We start from the raw sequence: 19,752 nt of genomic DNA, 5'->3' as shown, positions 1-19,752 counted from the left end.
GTGAAATGACATGCCCGAGGGTCACATGCAGCATCAGTGAGAGAAGCAGCATATGAACCCTGGCTTCCCTGGTTCTCACCCTGCTGCTCTAACCACAAGGCCGGGCCTCTACCAGGGGCACAGATTGTAGCACCTTCCAACACCCACTGCGCTTGCACACCCTCCCCCCCCCCCTAGTCTGGCTGCAGGGTGACACCAGTGAGCAGAGACTCCCACCTCTCCCAGGGGCTGTGAGTACTGCCTCCCCAGCTCAGGCCTCAGGAGGTGAAGCAGGCCTTGGGAAATGGAAGCCAGGCCTCGGGCATGGAGAGCCCTGCTCCCTGCCACTGGCCTCAAAATACTATTTCTGGGCAGTGCAGGCAAAGCCCACTTTGGCGGCGGCGGCAGCAGCAGCAGCAGTATAGTATTAGTAGTAGTGACAGAAAGCAAAGCGTGGCTGGCAGCCCTGCGGCCCTGGAAGGGTTAAGCCTGGCCGCCGGGGCTCTGTTGTGCATATGCAATCATCTGTGTGGCTCTCCTGGCTGCGTGCCAGAGTGTTGCCTTGCCTCCTCCGTCCCCCTTTTTCGCATGGAGCAGGATCCTTGAGCTGTCGCAGAGGCAGCAGCCAACTGCTCCATATTTGGCTTCGGTTACACATTTACATACTGGAGGGAGAGGGGAGCAGCGCCGCAGACATCATTTCTACTACGGCGGAGGAGACGCGCCGGAGCCGCTTTTGCTGCAAGACGGGAAGGGGATGAACAAAACCTCCCCGCCCGGCGCATCCATTACACTTTACAGTAAGTCTTTATTATTTTTTTTTTTTAATACTCTTTCTCTCCTTGTTCAGATGTGTAACCTTCTTTCCCCTTCCCCCCCCCCCCACCGAAAATAAACGCCCCCTCCCCCAGCAATATTTTTACTGAGCACAGCTGGGATTGACTTTTTAAACAAAATAACTAAAAGGAAGAACCCACTAACAGCGTAGCAAAAAGCAGAAACGCAGAGTGGCCAGACTGCCTGCCCCCGGGGAAGGGGGCCCCGCCGTGTAAGCTGCATCTCAGCCCTTCTCCCCGCCGGAGCGGGTGTATGGCAGGCTGCGGGGATGGATGCATGCATGCATGTCGGGGTGCATGTGATCGCGGCCGGGGAAGGCTGTGCAGGGCTCCGTCACTTCCCTCTCCCCCTCCCCCCCTCCCCGGCTCGGTGCCGGGCAGAGAAGAGAGAGAGCGTTGCGGCCGCTTCCGGGGACGAGGAGGTGCCGCCGCCTGCAGAGCCTTGACGGGAGCGCTACGGAGCCGGGCCAAGCTCCACTGATTGCTCCCTCCCTCCTCCTTTTCCCAGCGCCTCTCTCTCTCTCTCTCTCTCTTCCTGTCCTTTTTCCCTGTACCTTTTCCTTCCCTCTTCTGCCGGTGTCACTGTCCTGTTGCCTGCTCCCCCCTCTTTTTTGCTGCCTGTGCCTCTCTCCCACCTTCCCTTCCTTGTCTGCTTGTTCTCCTTTTCCTGCCTCTCTGTGCGCCTCTCTCTCTAGTCCCCTGCTGCCAGTGCCACCCTCCTGGCTGCTTGTGTTTGACCCTGGCGTGGTTCTCTGCTGAGCAGTGTGAAGTGGCAGTGCCCGCCACCAGGCGACACCTTTTCCCTCCTCCCGACCGATCCTGGCAGGCTCTCCGTGTGTGTGTAGGTTTTATTGGTGTTTGTGTGTGAGGGAAGGGGGCAGCCTAGTACTGCTCCTGAGAGAAGCGGCAGGAGGATGCAGCTTTTCTGTGCCCCTGGCTCTGAGCCAAAGGAATTGGTAGGGAGGGAGATGACAGGTGACACTTAAGAGCAGCAGAGTGGGTTTTACCCCTAAGCTTCCCCCTTCGTTTCTTCATTGAGAAGTCTCACTGCTCACCCCCCCCCCCCCCAACCTCCTCGCTCCTAGATTACCTACTCAAAACTAATCATGGTGTGTTTGTGGCTGTTGTATACATACGTGTATTATTATGCCAGTCTACCAGTCAGTGATGCAAAGGTACTCCACTAATGGTATTCTAGGGACCCTCTTCCACCTCCCAGCGCTGCCCAAGAAAATCCAGCTGGGCATCATTTGGAAGCTCTCTTGATAGTTGTTTTTTTTTTTCTCTTGGGTCATGATAGCTGGGCTAGTAAAATGAGAACAAGGCACGCTAATACTTTTACGTGTTTTAAACTATTGTGGCAAAAATGGTTATCCAAAGCTGGGACCGTTCTAGTGCTAGTGCAGAAGCTGGAGCTGGGAGTCGCTGAACGACTGTAACAATACTAGGACGGCGAAGCCGTCGGAAGCTTGTTATATAACGTAGTGTGTGGGTAACAAGCAAGATGAGCTATTTTTATTTTGTTTATCGTATGTGTGTGTGTGTGTGTGTGTGTGACAGTGCGCGCGCGCGCGCGCGCTGTGCAGCAGGGACTCCTGCAAACAGTAACCCCCTGTGAAATATCTTATGCCGGATACAATTAGCAGGAGCATAGTAATGAGCAATGTACGTGCAAGCTACAGAATGCAAAAAAAAAAAAAAAGGATAACAGTGATAAAAGATTTCTGTTTGATACGCCCGTCTATCTACAAATACAGATATGTGCACGGACAGACTGTGTGGGCAGTGTAAAATATTCTGGAGGTGGACAGAGGGCGTGCCCTTTGCAATGTTTCTATGTTCAGACGTGCATGGGATAATATGATGCGGGGCTGCTGTGCCGCGGTTGGGTTTTGCGGGGAGGGCTGGTCGGCGGCCCCGTTTGGAGAGAGATGCGCTCGGAACATTTTGATGGGGGTGTTGGATCGGGTCTTAAAAAATAAAAGCATTTTGTTTTTCATTTCAGTTTCTGTTGAGACTTGGCAGATAGAGAAATCGAGCAGTCAAGGCGGGGGGGATTTTAATGCAGTTCTGTTCGTTCGCACGATGGAAGCGATCCAGCCCTGGGCTGCCTTGGAGAAGGGGTTATGAATGGAGAAGAGAAAGGAGTAGTACAAAAATAAATAAATAAATAAAAAAAACCCTCCACTGCAAGGTAGCTATGAGCAGCGGCTTATAATTTTCCGTGTCACAGAAGGATGGGGCTGACAACCAGTTAACAACACTTTTTTTTATTTATTTATTTATTTGTTTGTTTGTTTGTTTATTTATTTATTATCACGCGCAGCAGTCGCGTTGAATGGATCTTCTTGCCTTAGTACGTAATGGAAAAAAAAAAAAAAGAGGTTGAGATTTATCTGTTTCTCAACGTGTAGCTGCATGTCGGCGGCGTAGGCTTTCTAGTGCACTTTACTCCAGCCCTGATCAATCATGTAATTAAAGCAGGCTGCCATGGCAACAGACGGTGCTCGGCGGCCATTCAGGAGTGCAGGCTCTGGCGGGGCGGGGGCGGCTCTTGTCTGAGCGCTTCCTGTGCTTCGCTTTCTACGGATTTTAACTCGCCTCTCGCTTTCCAATCAGCCGGACCTTCTGTGAACATGCGGCTGTCACTTGTTGACTTGGCACCGCTTGCTTTTTTGCTTACTTAAAGTGCTCTTCTCATTTTTTTTTTTTCGTGCCGGTACTCCTCCACCCCGAAATCAAAAAATCTTAGACAGATTCCGCTCAATCCTACAGACGCCGCTCCTCCTACTTATGCTGATGACGACATGAGTTTTGTTACTATTGTTAAATCATAAGTATGATTCACAGGCAGGAAAAAAAAATACTCATTTTATGCTTTTATATTTGCTTTTGCAAAGCAAAGGGAGGAGGCGTGAGAACATTTCATGACGTCTTGTTGCCTTCAAGAACCATCCAATGGCAGGACGGCTTTCAAAAAGGCCCGATGACGTCACGAGATACTCCCCACACACTGAGGCTTCAACTCAAATGAACTGGCCGGTTTCCCAAATCTATAAAAAGAAAGCTCAGGCATCAAGTGCACATGAAAAGTGTGAGGGTAGGGGGAAATCACTATCTGTGGCAAAATTTTTTTTAGAATGAAATTGTATGACTGGTGATGGTGTGGAACTAACAGGATGGTTTTTATAAAGCCAGTTGTTATAAGAAACTAGGCTAAAAATGTCAATATTTAAGCTTTTGTACTACATGTTATTTTTTTGGCCCAGTAGTTCCTCCTGTCTCCTTTTTCTTCCAGCTCAATTGGAACCAATGCTGGGATTCTGGCAACATGAGCCTTCATTCACAACCAACTGGGGATACTTTCTTCTATTTTAGGAAAGTCTCTCTACCATTTTTCTAGTATGCTCATTGTAGCAACACAGTGGCGTCTATAGACAGAAGTATTGGGGGGGGGGGAACAGGTCGGCAAGCTAAGTATGGAGGGGGTAAAGCCAAAGTGACATTTCCACCTAACAAGCTGACAATGACCAAATGACTCTCTGCCTTTAAACTGGCAATAAAAGACACAATAAGAAAAAGTCCCAAGGTCCTTCTATATAATTTAAAAAATTCTGGCCAGTTTCAACCTCTTAGTAAAACTTCCATTAATATTGTTTGATTGCCTCATTCAACTAATTATTTTATATGAATATGAAAATGAATTATGGAGTCTATACAGGAATGGACAGAATCTCAATATAAATCTTGCACCTCCTGTTCTGTAACACACTTTGCATCCACAGAAATTTCCCCAACAATGAATCTAGGATGTTGACCCTTATAACTCACTCTACAAAAAAAAAAAAAAAAGCATTAAAATTCTGGTGGCACCTAAGTAACAGCAACACAAACACCTTCCACTGCCAGATACTTTGTAAAATGACTCAAAACTGCAAAACAAGAAACTCAGAGTCTATATAGCAAATCGTTCATATCATAACAGAACCAATGCCCAGACTTCAAACTTCAACAATCCTACCTATGAAAAAGCAGTACTGTAAATATTACATTGGGCCCTAAAATACCAATACACCACTTATTCAGGAAACAAAGCAAACTAGATTGCTACAGATCCCTGCACAGGAACTACATGCTAGAACAGGGGTCAGGAACCTTTTTGGCTGAGAGAGCCATAAACGCCACATATTTTAAAATGTAATTCCATGAGAGCCATACAATATGTTTAAAACTAAATACAAGTAAATGTGTGCATTTTATGTAAGATCACACTTTTAAAGTACAATAAGTCTCTGAAAATATTACACCAGGCCTTAAGACACCAATACATCTCCTATTAGGAAAACGGACCAAGTCAGGCTGCTATAGAGTCCTACACAGAAACTACACGCCAGCAGAAAACCTCACCTGAATCACGTGCTGTCCCTCACCTAACATAGAATAAAGAGACCAAAACGCATAACAAGAAGCATGCAGACAAAAACTGAATTGGAAACTGCAACAAGCCAGAGTCTCTGTATGCAGTGTAACAAAGGAAAAAAGAAACATCACACATCCTTATAAAACAAATCAAGAAATATAAAATCATCAGCAGTAAAACTGTACTAACAAAAAGAACATATTCGAAACAGCTGATGAGTGGAATATCCAATAATTAAAAACTCATATAAAACATTTCCAGATACCAACAAAATATTTCAAAATAGCAGACACAAAGATCCAGTAATGAAAAATAATAAAGTAATGAAAAATAATAAGGATACAAAATTTTTTTTGCTCTGCATACCTGGGAACGTTTGATATCCAGGTGTCCTGAGATTGTTCTGAATTAGCAGGAGGTGGGGTGGTTTGCTTGGAACTTTCTCCTCTCTCGGTCACATACCAGCGCTCTCTCTCACACTGGCTCTCAATGACACACCTATACACACATGCTCTCAGTCACTCACATATACAAATGTTTTTTTCTCTCTCACTTATATAGGGTCTTAATTACACATTTACACACATGCTGTCTATCTTTTCACGCTTACACACACACAGGCTTTCAATCACATAAATACATGCTGTCTTTTTCTCTCACACACAGACTCTCATTCACATGCTTACAAACATGTCCTCTCTTTCTCTCATTTACACACAGGCTCTCAATCACATACTCACATGCTCCCTCACCTAAATCAGCTCTCAATCACACACAGACACACATGGTCTCTCTCTCTCATTTAAACACAGGCTCTCAATCACATACTCACATGCTCCATCACCTAAATCAGCTGTCAATCAGACACAGACACACATGATCTCTCTCTTACTTATACACACAGGCTCTTAATCATACATACACATGATCTCTCTCACACACAAAGGATCTCAATCATACACACATACTCTTTCAAACAAACAGGTTTTCAATTACAAACTTACACATACAGGTTCCCAATGGTAAACTTACATTCATGCTCTCTCTCTCACAGGCAGGATCTCAATCACAGACATACTCTCTTTCACATATACAGGCTCTCAATCAATCATTCACATACATGCAATCTCTCACTCACACACACAGGATCTCAAACACACATGCTTGCTCGCTCATTCACTCTCCCCCCCCGGGAACTCGCGGCAGCAGCAGCCACCTCCCAACGCTAACCTCCTTCATTTTCAGCCCTCGCGGAGGCGAAGGCGGAGTCCCATCGGCCGCGGTTGAAGATTTTCATTTTCCTCCGAGCCGCGCTGCAGTCTTCTTCCCGCGCAGGCACCCGATGCTCTCCACTTCCTCTTCCGGGCCGCGGGAAGAAGAGAGCACCGGCGTGCTCTCTTCTTCCCGCGGCCCGGAAGAGGAAGTGGAGAGCATCGGGTGCCTGCGCGATGACTCCAGCGCTGGCACCCGGCTGACACCCGATGACTCCCGCGCAGGCACCCGGATGACTCCAGTCGGCGTGCTCTCTTCTCCTCCCCCCCCCTGCGGCCCGGAAGAGGAAGTGGTGAGCATCGGGTGCCTGCGCGGAAGAAGAGACCACGCTAGTGTGGTCTCTTCTTCCCGCGCAGGCAGGGTCTTAATTACAGCCGGTGCCGCTGACTCCAGCTGTCCTGCCGCGTTCCGCCCGGGCTGACAGCATTTTAAGCCCGGGCGGCGGAGGACCGGGGAGCAGCTGGGTCAGCGGGGAACCGCGAAGTATGGCGACACTTGTCTGCGAGCCAGATGCAGCCCTCAAAAGAGCCATATCTGGCTCGCGAGCCATGGGTTCCCGACCCCTGTGCTAGAAGAATCCCTCTCTTCAGTCACACGCACAGAGCATGTATCCTTCTTCCCCCAGCCCCCGTCAGTCCCTACCAGTTTCTCCCTTCCCTCTCCCCCCTTCTCTTTCTGCTATATTCCTCTGCTGGCCATGCTTGTGTCCCCAACACTCCTCTCTGTCTGTGCCGGCCAGGTGAGCATGTTCAGAACTCTGCTGGTGGCTCATCCTGTAGGCTAATCGCATTCACTGCAAGATCAGCCTTTGTGATATGCTAGCTAGGGAGTTTTAAAACATGCTTACTTGGCTGGCACAGACAGAAGGTACAGCAGCACAGGCTGGGGTATGAAACTGGGCTTGGGTGGCCCGAGGTGCGGTCGTGTGTTTCTGTGCATGCACTTTATAGGAAATAGTGGCTGGCAGTAGGATTCAAGTGAACGTCATCTGCTGCCTCCATGAGGCCAATCTTACAGTAAGAGCTGCAAGATTGGCCCCGCAGCAAGAGATGACATTAACTTAAATATAGATCCTATCACAGGCTCAGGGGGTGGGGGTGGGGTAAGGAGGAGGATATGCAACTGTGGGTTTGACAGCAGTGCATAGCAGCATTGGATCAGGCGGAGGTTTGGTTTACTCCTGCCAATCAGATGTCTACTAGTATTACTCCTTAACATTTGTTTAGTGAGACTAAAGCTGAGGTGGTAGCCATTGTTTTAGGTTGGCACTTGTCACCCCATAGCGACACCTTTGCAGCAACGGTCCTGAGGCTGGAAGCCAGAACCCTGTAACATGGCCTCTAAATCTGGGCCAAAGGTGTCACACTTTCAGCAATGACCACGACTCTCCCCACTCGCCTCCCAGGGGCTGTGAATGCTGCCCCCACTGTATCCTCAGTCCCAGCTGATGCGGGGTGCGAAAGATTTGATATAGGAATCAAAGTGGGGAGCCCCTGCAGAGCAGCGGACAGCACTGTCACAGAACCACTGGGCTGATATTTTATTTTCAAACAACTAATTTCTGTGGACATTGTACAAACCTCTTTACAGCTTTAACAGAAAGACATGTTATGTCTAGAACCTTCTTGTAATAGGGCCTATATGGAAGCAGACGAAAGGGGGGGTGTTGCATATTTATACGCCAAACGCTTTTCACAGTTGTAGTACTTCAGAAGCACATATATGCCACTCCAGGGTGAAAAGTCTGTTTTTTTCTGTATACTGTCTTTGAAGAGGGATTTGAGAGAAACAACGATGGCCTCCTGACTGTTGTGATTATTACTATTCCAATGCAGTCTTTGCTTGTCAGGCTGTTTTCTGCCTGGCTTGTAAAGTTTCCTTGGCAGTGTGCATAGTGGCCACTGGGTTCATTGACATGCTGGCAGTGGCAAACGTCTTCTGTTCACTGATGTCATGAGATACCTTTCACATGACTGTTTTTGTTGTCTTTAGACCCTCTTTTTTTTTTACAACACTCGATGAGATAATCTAGTCTGCTCTATGAGTCTTGTGGTAAAAGCTAAGTTTCATTGCTGGTGAGTAGTGTGATTTGGAAAATACTCTTAAACAGTCTTTTTTTTTTTTTTTTTAATATATTTTCTTTTTAGGCCTGGTAAACACACTGAGGTTTAGTTCTAATGCTTCCAGTCAGCCAATAACAATTCGTGGGCATACTGGTGCCATAATTACAGGCCTCTCTCTCACTCTCTTTTTCTCTCTGTTTGAGGTTTGCTTTTGGTTGGTCACCTTGGTTTCTCATACCGAGTGGGCAAGGTCCTCCAGGTCCTGGTTTTCTGGTTCTTTACTGTGATTGCTACTTTCTGCATCTGACTCATTAAGGAGACGCAAAACCAATGCAGAGGACTGATTAGGCACCATAGACCATCCTTCAATCTTTTGCCCGCCTGCTTATCGATGGTAGTTCTGGCACAGCATCTCCTCCCCCCCTTCTCTCCCCACTCAACATCCACTTCTCACTCTACCAAGTTCTGCATCACACTTTGCCCCTGGTCTACAGTGCCAAGCCTTTCTTCTCTCTAGCCTCCGGTTCAGTCTCTCTCCACTTTCTTTCCACTCCAACCTCACCAGTTCAGGAACCTCTCTCTCTCTCTCCACAACTTTCCCACCCACCCAGTTTCCTCTCTGTCTCCACGCCCCACATCCATTCAGCATGGATTCCCTTCTCTTCTGTGGAACTGTGCTTTAAAAGAGGATAGACATTGCCTGGAAGTTGCCAGTCTGTGGTGACTGAGGTGACTGCCTAGCTCACCTCAAATGAGAATCAGTCCTGAGCCAAGTCCTGTACAGTGCACAGGTAGAAAGTGTCACACTTGGAAGAGCAATTTTGTGGGAGAAGGTAAAGGTTCCTAAGTAGGTCACACATTTCTCTGCTGTCCTAGCAAAATTAAATGGTGAGAGCACATGGCTGTGTAAACCATTTTCCATTTGCACCTCTCCAAACCTGTGGTGTTTGGGTTCAGATCTTGGTGTGGTCAACTCAGCCACTTCTCTTTCTGAGGGGCCAGTGTAAAAAAAGTGTACACAGCAGAGCGCACAGGTTTACCCACAATTAGGTGCGTTATTTTTGTGCACAAATGTCACTGCTGATGCAGGAAGTAGTTTTGTGCACAAAAATTATGCACACAGTGGGGCGGATTTTAAAGGAGCGCGAATAGCCAACTTTTGTTTGCGCTCCAGGCGCAAACAAAAGTACGCTGGATTTTAGTAGATACGCGCGGAGCCGCGCGTATCTGCTAAAAACCTGGATCGGCGCGCGCAAGGCTATGGATTTTGTATAGCCGGTGCGAGCCGAGCCGCGCAGCCTACCCCCATTCCCTCCAAGGCCGCTCCGAAATCGGAGCGGCCTCGGAGGGAATCCTCTAACGCCCTCCCCTCACCTTCCCCTCCCTTCCTCTACCTAACCCACCCGCCCGGCCCTGTCTACACCCCCCCTTACCTTTGTTGGGGGATTTACGCCTCCCGGAGGGAGGTGTAAATCCCCGCGCGCCAGCGGGCCTCCTGCGCGCCGGGCCGTGACCTGGGGGCGGGTACGGAGGGCGCGGCCACGCCCCCGGACCGCCCCGGGCCGTAGCCACGCCCCTGTACCCGCCCCCAAAACGCTGCCGACACGCCCCGAAAACGCCGCGATGACCGGGACCGCCCCCGACACGCCCCCCTCGGAGAACCCCGGGACTTACGCGAGTCCCGGGGCTCTGCTCGCGCCGGTAGGCCTATGTAAAATAGGCTTCCCGGCGCGCAGGGCCCTGCTCGCCTAAATCCGCCCGGTTTTGGGCGGATTTAGGCGAGCAGGGCTCTTAAAATCCGCCCCAGTGTGCATACAGGTTAGGGCTCTCTGATGTAAATTTAATAGTAATGAAGATATTAGCCATTAAGCCCCTCCTCCGCCACCCCAATGCAGAGAGGTGCACTGGCTTGCCTTGTTTTTCTTAGTGCTGGAAACGTAACTCCTAGTCTGAGGTGGAGTAAAGTTTCCAGGGCTAATGTTAGTCCATGGATGTAAACTGGAGTGTCGGTGCCGGGTCTTTATGCTTCGAAAACATGCTTTGTGCACACACACCACATTTTCTGCCCAAAGAATGCTTTCTGCACTGACAACATTTTTTATGTGTATAAGTCCTGATTTTATGCAAACGAAGCATTTTTTTAAGAACATAACACTTGCCATACTGGGTCAGACCAAAGGTCCATCAGCCCAGTATCCTGTTTCCAACAGTGGCCAATTCACAAATACCCGGAAAGATCTCATGGGGTAGATAGGTTCCAAGCTACTTTTCCTAGGGGTAAGCAACGGATTTCCTCAAGTCCACCTTAATAATGGTTTATTAACTTTTCCTTCAGTAACTTGTCCAAACCTTTTTTAAACGTAGCTACACTAATAGCTTTCACCACATCCTCAGCTCAAATTCCAGAGTTTAATTATGCATTGAGTAAAAAAATATTTTCTCTTATGTTTTAAGTGTATCACTTAGTAACTTCATTGTGTGTCCCGCTAGTCTTTGTATTCTTTGAAAGAATAAACAACCGATTAACATTTACTTGTTCCACTCCACTTATTATTTTATAGACCTCTATCATAACTCCCCTCAGCCGTCTCTTCTCCAGGCTGAAGAGTCCTAACCTCTTTAGTCTTTTATCATAGGGAATCGTTCCAACCCCTTTATCATTTTGGTCGCCCTTCTCTGTACTTTTTCTAATTCTGCTATATCTTTATTGAGATGAGGCGACCAGTAATACACACAGTACTCAATATGAGGTCGCACCATGGAGCTATACAAAGGCATTATGTTAATCTCTGTTTTATCCTGCATTCGTATCCTAATAATTCTTAGCATTCTATTTGCTTTCTTGGCTGCTGCTGCACACTGAGCAGAAGATGCTTTGTGTAGTTATAATTTGGGTTATTCTTCCCTAAGTGCATCACTTTTCAATTGTCCACATTAAATTTAATTTTCCATTTGCATGCCCAGTCTCCTAGGTTTGCAATATCCTCTTGCAATTTCTCACAATTCTCTTGTGATTTAACAACTTTGAATATTGTTGCGTCATTGGCAATTTGATCACCTCACTTGCTGCTCCCATTTCCAAGTTGTATATAAATATATTAAAAAGCATCGGTCCCAGAACAGATCCCTAGGGCACACCACTATTCACCTTTTTCCATTGGGAAAATTTACCATTTAGCCTTACTCTTTGTTTTCTGTTAACCAGTTCGCAATCCACAATAGGACTCTGCCCCCTATCCCATGACATTTAATTTCCTAAGAAGTCTCTCATGAGGGACTTTGTCAAATGCTTTCTGGAAATCAGATACATTATATCAACTGGCTCACCTTTATCCACATATTTGTTTACGCCCTCAAAAAAATGTAGCAGATTGGTGAGGCAAGATTTTTCTTGGCTTGATCTATGTTGGCTTTGTCCCCATTAAACTATGCCCATCTATATGTTCAGCAATTTTGTTCTTTATGATTTTTTTCTATCATTTTGCCTGGCAGAGACGTCAGACTCATTGGTCTGTAGATTCTCGGGTCATCCCTTGATCCCTTTTTAAAAACTGGCATTACATTGGCAACCCTCTTGCCTTCAGGTACCATAGAGGATTTTAATGATAGTTTACAAATTACTAATAGCAGATCTGCAATTTCATTTTTCAGTTCTTTCATCACTCTGGAATGTATTTCATCTGGTCCAGCTGATTTGCTACTCTTTAGTTTGTCAACTTGCCCTAGTACATCTTCCAGGTTCATTGAGATTTGTTTCAGTTCCTCTGAATCACCACCTTGAATATCATTTCTGGCATGGGTATCTTCCCTTATATCTTCCTTAGTGAAAACTGAAGCAAAGGGTTCATTTAGTCTCTCTGCTATGGCTTTGAAATTCCTAAGTGCCCCTTTTACTCCTTGATCATCTTATGGTCCTACTGACAGGCTTTATACTTCAAATGTACCTGAAAAGTTTTTATTAGGAGGTTTTGCTTCCACAGCAAGCCTCTTTTCAAATTCTCTCTTTGCCTTCCTTATCAATGCTTTGCATCTGACTTACCAGAGCTTATGCTGTTTCCTGTTTTCTTCATTTGGATCTCTTTTCCATTTCTTGAAAGATGTTCTTTTAGCTAGGATAACTTCTCTCACCTCACCATTTAACCATGCTGGTAGATGTTTAGCTTTCCTTCCACCTTTTCTAATGCGTGGAACATTTTTGGTCTGGGCTTCCAAGATGATATTTTTTAACTGCACCCATGCCTGATGTAAACTCTAAACCTTTGCAGCTGCTCCTTTCAATTTTTTTTACTAACCATTTTCCTCGTTTTATCATAGTCACCTTTTTGAACATTAAATGCTGTCGCAATAGATTTCTTTAGTGTCCTTCCTCCAGTTATTAAGTCAGATTTGATTGTGTTGTGATCACTATTGCCAAGCAGTTCCAACACAGTTACCTCTCATACCAAATCCTGTGTTCCCTAAGGACTAGGTCTACAATAGCTTCCCCTTTTGTTGGTTCTTGTACCAACTGCTCCATGAAGGAGTCATTTATTTCATCTAGGAACTTTACCTCTCTAGCATGCCCTGATGTTACATTCATGCAGTCAATACTTGGGGTAATTGAAATCACCCATTATTACTGTGCTGCTGATTTTGTTAGTTTCCCTTTTTTTTTTTTTTTTAGCATTTCATATATCTGTTTTTTTCATTCTGGCCAGGTGGACGGTAATACACCCCCACTGCTGTTTTATTCCCCTTTTCACCTGGAATTTCTTTCCATAAAGATTCAATATTGCATTTTGATTGCTGCAGAACTTTTATCCTGCTTGACTCAATGCTCTCTTTAATATAGAGTGCCATCCCTCCACCAATTGGATCCATCCTATCATTTTGATATAATTTATACTGTGGTATCACAGTGTCCTATTGGTTATTCTCCTTCCACCAGGCCTCTGTGATGCCAGTTATATCTACTACCTCTTTATCAAGTGCTATACACTCTTAACTCTCCTATCTTATTTTAATTAAGACTTCTAGCATTTGTATACAGACTTTTCATAGTATGCTTTTTGTTTATATTAATATCCTGTTTATTAGTTGATGGAGTAATTTGAAATCTTTCTGCTTTGTCTGCTCTTTACTTAAAAGCACCTGGGCTGCTTTAGTATTTATTGCAACCTCTCTATTGAGATTTTCTAATTTGTCTGTTCTCTTAGTATCCTTCAAAAGATACATCATTCCAAACCATGCACTGCTGAGCAACTGTCGGCTATTTCCCATTATCTAGTTTAAAAATTGAATTATCTGCTTTTTAAAGGTTAGTGCCAGCAGCTTGGTTCCACTCTGGATAAGATGGGAGCCAATCTTCCTGGAAAAGGCCCACCCTTCCCCAAAATGATGCTCAGTTCCTAACAAACCTAAAACCTTCTTCCCTGCACCATCACCTCATCCACGCATTGAGACTCGAGCTCTGCCTGCCTCTAAGGTCCTGCACATGGAACAGGGAGCATTTCTGAGAACGCTACCCTGAATGTTCTGGATTTCAACTTTCTACCTAAAAACCTAAATATGCTTCCAGAACCTCCTTCTTGCACTTTCCTATGTCATTAGTATCCACATTTACCAAGACAACCGGCTCCTCTCCAGCATTATCTAAAATCCTATGTGACACCATCTCAGCACCAGGCAGGCAAGTTCCCAAATGATCCTCATGTCTACCAGTCACCCAGTTATATACCTTCCTAATAATCAAATCACCAACTACAACAGCTGTCTTAACCCTTTTCTCCTGGGACATGCCCCTGGAGACCTATCTCGGTGCGAGAGGATACTACATCATCTTGAGGGCAAGTCTTAGCTACAGGATTGCTTCCTGCCTCACCAAGGTGATGCTCTCCTTCCAGTGACGTTTCTTAAAGGCAGCATAGGGGCTACCTGATTGGAGGTGGGCCTGCTCTATCATGGTCTGAAGGTCTCCGTTATATACCTCTCTGCTCCCTTAGCTCCTCCAGGTCTGCTACTCTAGCTTCCACAGATTGGACTCGTTCTCTGAAGGCTAGGAGCTATTTATACACACTTATAATGCTCAGATACAACCTCTCACCAGCTGGGAGATGATCAAACATGTAGTACTCAGTGCAAAAGACTGGAAAGCCTCCCTCTCACTGCTGGACTGCTACCTGCATCTTAATTTTGTTGATTTGTTATCGAGTTTAAATGTCTAAGGGAGTAGGGACGTAGGGCTAATCTGAAGTATTTTTAGTTTATTGATTTTGTTTTATGTCTGTCAGTGACCCTCAAAACACTACAGTTAACCTACTTCTATCTACCTAGTTACCTACCTTATTGACTTTTGTTTGAATTAAATTCCTTCTCACTAAAACTTGTAGTAAATTTACAGTAAGGAGCAGTGAAGTTCGAAACCTGGACCATTTGTGGTGACCTCTGGAGTCCTCTCCCGAGGGCTGTTGGGTAAGGTAAGCAGATGAGCCTTCTGGTCGTCTTCTGCTGCAAGGGGTGTGGGAGTCTCTGTAAGCTGGGGCTGTAGAGTTTGAAGTCTGGATTGTTTGTGGTGATCTCTGCTCTCCCGGGGCTTCTGGTCCTCTTCAGGTTTGTGTGCTTTTTTTTTTTTTTTAAACTCCCAGTACATTACTATTCTATTAGTTAACTGCATTAGGAATTTAAAATGTTTTAGTGTGTACATTAAGAAACTAGAAGCTAAATTTTAGTACACAGTTTTAGTTCTCAGTTTATTACATCAGCCCCAGAGGCAGAGAAAATCAGGGCCAATTGCAGCTGAGTAATAACAGTGTTCTGTGTTGGAAGGGGCTGAGGACCCAGGTACTCTGTGAGAACTGCATGGCTCATCTATTAAAATGGCTTATCCAGATTGTTTGATACATGTTCTTAGTGTAGTCCCTCTTCCAGTTGCAGCTGAGGCAGGGGTCACACTCAGTCATGGGGCTAAGTCCTTGTACAGTCTCCTAGGATCTGGAAAACTCCAGGGCCAAGAAGACTGCGATCAGCAGGTTCAGGGTTTACATCTGTGGGTGCTGGATGCCTATCAAAGATTCTCATATGGTTTGCTATTGCTGCCAGGGGCTGGATCATGACTCTGCCAACTGCTGTAGTTGGGGTAGGATATTCCCGCAGGTACAACAGTAATGTGCCTGGAAAACAGAGGTCCCCGCAGAAGTTACGGTGGGGCTGCTCCTCATCCCAGAACAAGATGTCAATGGATTCTCGGCGAAGGAAATCGAAGCAGGATGCCTCTCTCTCCCTCAAGTTGGGCAAGTGCCATCCTCATTCACAGCACAGAAGATTCCTATGGGACTGAGACACCTCTTCTATCTGGACCTGGCATGGTCCAGGGCACTGTCCATCTCTTTTGCATGGAGCTCTTCTTTAGTGCAGGCTAAGGCTCCAACATTGTCAGAGCGGAGCACCTTGGCAATGCTACGGAGTAGAAGGAAGTATCTCTGGTGTCATCTGTCAGACAGGACATCAATCAAAAGGAAGTTTCAACACATCCAAAGCAGAGTTCCCCAGAGTTGTCCATGGCTACAGCTTCCCTTGCAATCCTAAGCCCCTCACTTGGTACCAAGGACCTTAGTAAAAGGGAGCCAATCTGGGTCTCTGAAGGGGATGTCTCTCCTCCAACACAGAGGGTTCCTCAGCAAGTGGGAGCCCAGCTGAAGTAGATTGTGAAGAATTTCTTTGCCTCTTTAGACCTTAGGACCAGAGAGGAAGGTTAAAGCTTCTTCTGCCCAAGATGGAGGAAATCTTTCCATATAGTGATTTTGCTTAAAGCCCCCCTCCCCCCCGTGGATTGTGCTTCACTTTAGGAGCTTCCATGTTAGGAGTAAGCCCCCTCCCTGCAATCGAAGATTCACTTCCTCCAGGGGAGTACTTTCATGAATGAAAAGGGAAAGAAGTGGCATCAGTGCACTGTGAGTTTCTCCTGGAAGTTTCTCCTTCAAAGAAGCAGAAGTCTTCTCCCTGATAATCATCATCATTGTCGGGCTTGGGCTCAGCATACTGCCGTGGTCTGAGGAGGAGGATGATTACACTAAAATGCCTTTTGACCCTTTATTGGACTTGCTCCAGGATATATCTTCTTCAGAAGATCTCTGATACTGACATTTCCTGAATAAACTGGCAAAGACACTTTCCATCCATATCAGGAAGGAGAGAGGCTCAAGAGTGGATGTCTTTGGGCTGCTTTAGCTTCTTTTGCTTCCGGTGGATGCTGCATCCATTCCGATACTTAGACTTCTCAAAGATTTACAGATAAGGATGTAACAAATGCTAGTATCGTGCCTTCTGGTGGCCCAAAAGTTGGATCTGAAATATAGAATGCAGATCTCCCCAGGTTTTGTGATGGTTTAGCTACTGCACCACTCTTGGAGATGGTGGAGTCATTGTTGAAGCATGTGAAGTGCACTCATGATCTCGCTAACATACCTCCAGGGAAGGACCCAAAGATGTTAGACACATTTGTAAACAAAGTCTTCCAGGGTTCCAAGCTTAGCGTCTAGTTCACAGCTAATTAGTTATAAAAGTACATCAGAGCTTGAAGGCTCATGTGATTGAAAATGAATGGCCTTCATGAAGATGTGCAGGACCATCTGGCAGATGTTCCCTGTGTTGGGGACAAATTGTTTGGCAACAAGGTGAAGGAGATGGTGGCTCTGATTAAGGAGCATCAGTCTCCCCTACAGTCATTGTCAGCAGCACAGGGGACCAGCCGGCTCCAGCCCAATAACAGGATTTTCCTACATTCTTCCAAAGATGCCCCTTTTGTTCTTTTCAGGGCCTTTGGGATCCTCTCGTTCTTCGATAGCAGCAGTTGCCTTCTAGAGGCCAGCAGAGGGAAAGATGTCAACCAAAGTCCCAGCGGTATTTTCAGCCTAAGCCCGGGTCCCGTTTTTTATGTCCTTTAGGCTCTGCTCCCTGCCAGTGGGGGAGGGTCCAGCCCTTCCTTCCAAAATGGATAGATATCACCAAGGACAGTGGGTCCTGAAAAACGTGGCGTCTGTTTACCATTTGTGTTTCTCTCACCCTCCTCCAACCCAATGTGTTTTAATCCTCATCTCCAACCTCTCTCAATCTGCCCAGCTGCAGCTGGAGGTAGAGTCACTCCTGCAAAAGAAGTTGATTGAGTTTGTCCCAACTCAGGAATGTGGCCAGGGATTCTACTCCCTGTGTTTTCTGATCCCCAAGAAATCAGGGGGATTGAGACCTATTCTTGCAAAGGCTAAACAAATGGTTGGTTTAGAGAGATGCAAGATGACTTCTCTCCAGACCATTATTCCTTTCATTCAACCATGGGATTGGATGTGCATTCTGGTCCTGAAAGACACTTACATGCATATCCCCATTCACCACTCTCTCCAAAGGTTCCTTAGGTTCATGGTGAAGGACATGCATTACCAGTACAAGATGCTTCCTTTTACCTCCTGGCACCCCTGAGAATGTTCACAAAATGCCTTACAGTAGTGGCTGTGCATGTGCATTGGCAGGAAATCAGTGTATTCCGTTACCTGGACAATTGGTTGGTAACAGGTCAGAACTCCTGTCAGAGATGGAAATCCCTCAAAGTGATCTTTAGACTTCTCCAATCTCTGTGTTTCCTGATCAATTTCCCTAATTCGAACATGTCCCTGTCTCAAAGGATTCAGTTCATAGAAGCCTGGATAGACTTAGTCTAAGAGAAGGCATTTCTTCCAGTCAAAAGATCCACATTTCTGATGGGGCCTAGTGATTTTTTATTTTTTTTTACAGTGGAACAAAACACAAGCAAGATCAGCTCTAGTTCTTCTGGGACACATCTGCAACAGTGCATGTAATGCCCTTGGCTCATCTGTACAGCAGAGGCCTTCAGATGGTCCTCCAAAACCAGTAGGATCAGCTCTATCAACAGTTATCCCACAAAATCTTCATAATACCCAAGATGAGGGCATCCCTTCAATGGTGGATGAACTCGGAGGTTTTCAAAGTGGGCCTCTTCCTGCATATCCCAGCATACCAAGTGATCTTATTTCCCAATGCCTCCACCATGTGGTGGGGGCACACACAGAACTAGCGCGGACTCAATGGTTATGATCTTCAGATCAACTTGCTGGAGCTGCAAGCTATCCATTAGGTGCTAGGAGCATTCTGTCATCTGCTGTTGGGCAAGAGAACATTGATCTAGACAGACAATCAATTGGCCATATTCTACTTGAACTAACAGGGAGGCAAAGGCTCATTATGCACTCTGTGAGGAAGCCCTCCGAATTTTGTCACAATGTCCATCTCCAAGAATTCAACATGTGTCAGTGGACCCAAATACTGTAAGAAGAGTGCAGCAAATTCATGACTGGTCCTTGGATCAAAGGGTCTTACACAAGATGTTCAATTTTTGGGGAATGTTGGTGATCAACCTGTTTGCCTCAGACACAAAAAAGTCAAGCAGTTTCTGCGCCATTCTTCAGAGCATTTACAATTCATCTCCCAAAGCTTTTGTGTTAAACTGGAGTATTGCTCTATCCACCAATTCCTCTCATTGCCAGAAAGTCATTAAGGACAAGGTGAGACTGATTCTTATAGCATTGGCATAACCATATCAAGTGTGATACTTGTACCTCATCCAGCTATCCGCCTAGCCTCCAGTTTCATTGGGGAACTCTTAGATTCATCACACAGGAGGTCAGCAGGCTCCGCCATCTGAACTCCTCCTTACTCCTTCCTAAGGAGGTAGACATGCTGATATTCAAAAAAAGCTTAGCTGCATAAGTTGAATTTATCTGGCTAAGTGGCACTGCTGACTGTCTGGCTATGGTCAGCGGGTGCCACTTATCCAGCTAAGTTTTTAGCTTGATATCACAAGGGTAGGGAACGGGCGGATTGGGGAAGAGTTGAGTTAGCTGGATAAATTATCTGGTTAACTCTACTATTCAGAGTTAGCCAGATAACTTATCCGGCTAACTCTGGTCAGGCCACAGGGCAGTCCTAAAGTTAGCTGGATAAACATATTGCTGAATATCTCAGTTAAGTTAGCCAGATAAGTGTATCTGGCTAACTTACCAAGCAGCACAGCAGCTGAATAAAGACCCCACTGATTTCAGCTAAAAAAAAACCTTCAACCAGAAGATCCTAGAAATTCAAGTGGAAGAGATTCTTGATTTGGTGTGGGACCCGCCTGCTCCATCCTTTCTTCTCT

At 46.0% G+C, this 19,752-nt stretch overlaps 1 protein-coding gene across 2 annotated transcripts in view; it reads left to right on the top strand.

Moving 5' to 3' along the window:
* Positions 1-564: 564 nt before the first annotated feature.
* ATXN1 (ataxin 1) overlaps positions 565-19,752 on the top strand; it is a 758,516-nt gene continuing 739,328 nt past the window's right edge. For both annotated transcript variants that reach the window (XM_029590698.1, XM_029590697.1), the window contains exon 1: positions 565-779. The gene's annotated coding sequence lies outside the window, so the exon portion shown is untranslated. The remainder of the gene's footprint in view (positions 780-19,752) is intronic.

This window comes from Rhinatrema bivittatum, chromosome 2 (assembly GCF_901001135.1).
Source record: "Rhinatrema bivittatum chromosome 2, aRhiBiv1.1, whole genome shotgun sequence".
Taxonomy (NCBI): Eukaryota; Metazoa; Chordata; class Amphibia; order Gymnophiona; family Rhinatrematidae; genus Rhinatrema; species Rhinatrema bivittatum.
The sequence above is the reverse complement of the archived record's forward strand: the minus strand, read 5'-3'. Positions and strand labels throughout refer to the sequence as shown.